At 40.5% G+C, this 4,010-nt stretch overlaps 1 protein-coding gene across 2 annotated transcripts in view; it reads left to right on the forward strand.

Moving 5' to 3' along the window:
* LOC102195401 (stromal membrane-associated protein 1-like) overlaps positions 1-4,010 on the forward strand; it is a 114,583-nt gene that overhangs the window by 79,922 nt on the left and 30,651 nt on the right. The gene's annotated exons all lie outside the window — the stretch shown is intronic.

Raw genomic sequence — 4,010 nt, forward strand, 5'->3', positions numbered from 1 at the left:
TCTCTCTCTCTCTCTCTGTCTCTGTCTCTGTCTCTCTGTCTCTCTACAAACACTAAATCACTGTCGTCCCGTTGGACTGCTGGTGTATGTTGTCTCTTTCTTTCAGCCCATGAATAAATTATCAAGGAGAACAAGGGGCTGCTTTCCTTCATGGAAAACACTGGCGCTTGCCTTTGCGTGTGTGTGTGTTGATGTATATGTGTGTATCTTTGTTCATTCAGTGGAGGGATTTGGGGAGTGTGTTATCGCTAGGTGCTCAGTACATCTGGACTGAGTTGGACTCTCAAAGGTTCCTGAGATTGAATGTGACACACACACACACACACACACACACACACACACACACACACACACACACACACACACACACACACTCAGCAGCAATTGCAGCAGCTAAAGCATATCTGTGGTCGATTGGAGTTAGTTTGAGCGGATGGTGTGAAGGGCAGCCAAAGGAGCAGCCTTCTGTGACTAATAACATGACGCACACTCTCTCACACACATGCGCACACACACAAACCGTGCACCACACACATAGAACGCATTCTCTCTGAAGTCAAAGGATCGATAGCATAGCCGCAAGGAGGCTAATCAATAGGCCGGATTTGCGCTGCTGGAGGAAGAGAATCAAGTCTGTTTTCCCAAGAAAACTCACGCACATGGGACAGATGCAGTTATAAGCGCACATTCTCCCTCCTCCACCATAAATGCATAGATGCACCGATACACCAACGAGCTTCTCCTCCAATTCCTCACATGTACGGCCACACATGCTAACGCATCTCCCCTGGTGTGGTGCCGTGCAGCTTATGCACCACTGAGACAGTTGTAACGCTGTCTACCTGTAAACAGAGAGAGCCATGTCCGCTGAGCTGGTTGCCATTTACAGAGCCTACGGCTTTGTCAGATATATCATACACCAGATTTATTTTCAGCCAGAGATTTGTGTAAATGCCTTGTGGACGTGTGCGATGGAGATTGCACATAACCTCTTCATTTTGACAAAAAAAGAAAAAAAATTAGAGGAACAAGTGACTGAGAAGTTTGCATGTGGCTGCCTTTAAATATGAGTAGTATCATTTTTTTTGTTATTAGCAGCACAATAATCAAATTCAGTTGGGTTTTTTTAAAGTTAAATATCTTGAATTAAGAGTTGTTCCTCTAATAGTATTAGGAAAATAAAATAGTATTTTGTATTATGATGTTTATATTGTTCAGTCCTAAAGTTTATTCTTTGAGGTTGGAGTCGGTTTTGGATGAGGTACAGGCAGGTGATTCCATGTGAAGCCTCTTACTATCTGCTGCTGGCAGAATATAGTCTAACATTTAGAAAGCTAGATCTGTCTAAATGCTCTGAAGCAGTGTGTTAATTGCTCTCCATATGTGGTACAGACATATAGGTGAAAATGTTGTAGTTACCTTCTATACTTTATTCTCTATGAATAGCTCTACCTGTAAATGTTCAGTTTTATTCATGTGCAGGAAGTATGACTTTTCCCGGATGATTGAAGTTCAACCACGGTTTTGCATTATTCAGGTATTTGAAAACGCTTCTGAATATTAAGGCGAATGTTTCTGCAAGTGTGCATCAGGAGGAAAATATGCACACACTTACAGAAGGCAGACATACTTTAAGGAATAGCGTACACAGATACATCAGGACGGTTTTTCAGGGGATCTGAGGATGTGCTCGGTAGCCTCAGACTTTATTATACAAAGAGCACTTCACTCATATTTATGGAAACATGTTGGATGGTATTTAAGTGTTTCATCAGTGGAGATATGCGATAGATTCAACAGACGAGCTTTTGAAAACTCGTAGTTGGGTGACAATTATAATTTTTTTCATTCAGTACAATCTCAATAATAATCGCAAAACATAGAGACTCTGGGTTTATACGACATTCACACAAATAAACTTCATCAGTATTTCAACCGCGTCATTCATGCAGATGCACACAATGACAGTGCCGTTTATAATGAATTCACAAATCTGACAGTCGGAGACAAAGGCTGTTTAAAACGTCAGTTTTATCACAAAGAAATGTATCCTATAACATAATAGTAGCAAATGCAGACAGTGTTTTTTTACTTAGTTTTTAGCTTTAATTTGTCAACCTGCTTCATTAAACAGACAAGAATTGTGTTTGTGTGCTTATTGATGAAGTCACCAACGACAGCGTTCGAAAAACACAGTACGGTAAAATATGTGTTGAACGTGTCACCAAAGTAAATATAATTCTAAAGATGCCGCTGACATGAAATTCTCACCATATGTCAATATCAACCCATCCAATCCACACATGCAAAAAAAATCAAAGCATAGATGTCCATAAATTAATTAATAATGAGAAATGAAGTATTGAACACATGAAGAAAGGGAGGTGCAAAAAGTCATGGAAAGTAGTGACACCAGCTGAAATCTGCCAGTAATTAGAAAGCAGTCCTGCCACTTAGTGCACATTAATATCAGCTGTTTCAGTCCCAACAGATGACCTATAAAAAAAAGATGTCTTGATACCAACGTATCACACAAGAAACATCTCATGATGGGTAAAACCAGTGAGCTCTCTTAAGAACATCACAAACTTATTGTTGCAAAAAATACTGATGGCATTGGTTACAGAACCATTTCTAAACCACTAAAGGTTCCGGCGAGCACTGTTGGGGAAGTGGAAAGAATTATTAGAAGAGTTCTGAGAGCCAAGGATCACTTGTTGAGAGCTACAGAAAGACCTGGAATCAGCAAGTACAGTTGTTTCAAAGAAAATACTAACCACCATGGCCTGTATGCACGCTCACCAGGCAAGACTCCAGTGCTGAAGAGAAAGCATGTTGAAGCTCCATGGTGTGGGAATGTTTTTCAGCATATGACACTGACACACTTCATATAACCGAAGGAGAGATAAATGGAAAATCTGCTGCCATGGATAATGAAGACAAAATGAGGGTGGACCTTTTGAGTAAGATAATTACCCCAAACACACAGTCAGGGAAACTCTGAGATAGTTTCAGAGAAAGAGAATAAGGCTGCTAGAAAGGCCCAGCCAATCACATCACCAGAATCCAACTAAAAATCTATGGAAGAAACAAAAAATCAAAGTTCATAGAAGGGACCCATGTAACCTTAAGGACTTGCATTCAGTTCAATTCAATTTTATTTATATAGCACCAAATCACAACAACAGTCGCCTCAAGGCTCCTTATATTGTAATGTGGACCCTAATAATACACACAGAGAAAAACTCAACAATCATATAACCTTTGATGAGCAAGTATTTTGGCGACAGTGGGAAGGAAAAACTCCCTTTTAACAGGAAGAAACCTCCTGCAGAACCAGGCTTGTGGGAATGGGGGGATCCTGCCACTCGTTTTGTCTTCCCTTTCACAGGGGAGGAAGATTGGACCAAAAGCATGCCATGTGACTAGTTCTAGTCCTGTGACTAGGAGGCATCTTGAAGCTGTCATCACCAACAAAGAAATGCATTTCATTAAAAGTTTTCAAGACTTTTTCCCTGTGTCATTTCTCATTATGACACATAACTTATGGACATCTATGATTTGATGTCTTTGCATGTGTAGACTGGATGGGTTGCTACCGACATCTGGTGAGAATTGCATGTCAATAGCACCTTTAGAAATATATTTACTTTTACTCATGAAATCGGTGATGTGTTCAATAGTTATTTTACCTGCTGTAAATCCAATTATTTACTGCAAATGAGGCAAGTGCGGCCTTCCTTTTTCACCGTAGGAGTCAGATATTAGAGGGAAGAGGCAGGAGAATGACTGAAAAACCCTAACAGACAGACAGACAGATACTTTCACTCATCTTTGATGTCTGTGGTTAAAAACACTGGACAAAAAGGGGGGCAGTAGATGTCTGGAGCAGTGTTCCACATGAACGGCAGCTTGCTAATCCAAACCCTGCCTCTCCGTGCTTCCACAAATCCTTCTGTGTGAGAGTTTGTGTTTGTGTGTGCAAACAGAAATCCAACCCATCAAGTTTG

This window comes from Pundamilia nyererei, unplaced genomic scaffold (genome assembly GCF_000239375.1).
Source record: "Pundamilia nyererei isolate P.nyererei 1_Seehausen unplaced genomic scaffold, PunNye1.0 scaffold00062, whole genome shotgun sequence".
In the NCBI taxonomy this organism is placed as follows: domain Eukaryota; kingdom Metazoa; phylum Chordata; class Actinopteri; order Cichliformes; family Cichlidae; genus Pundamilia; species Pundamilia nyererei.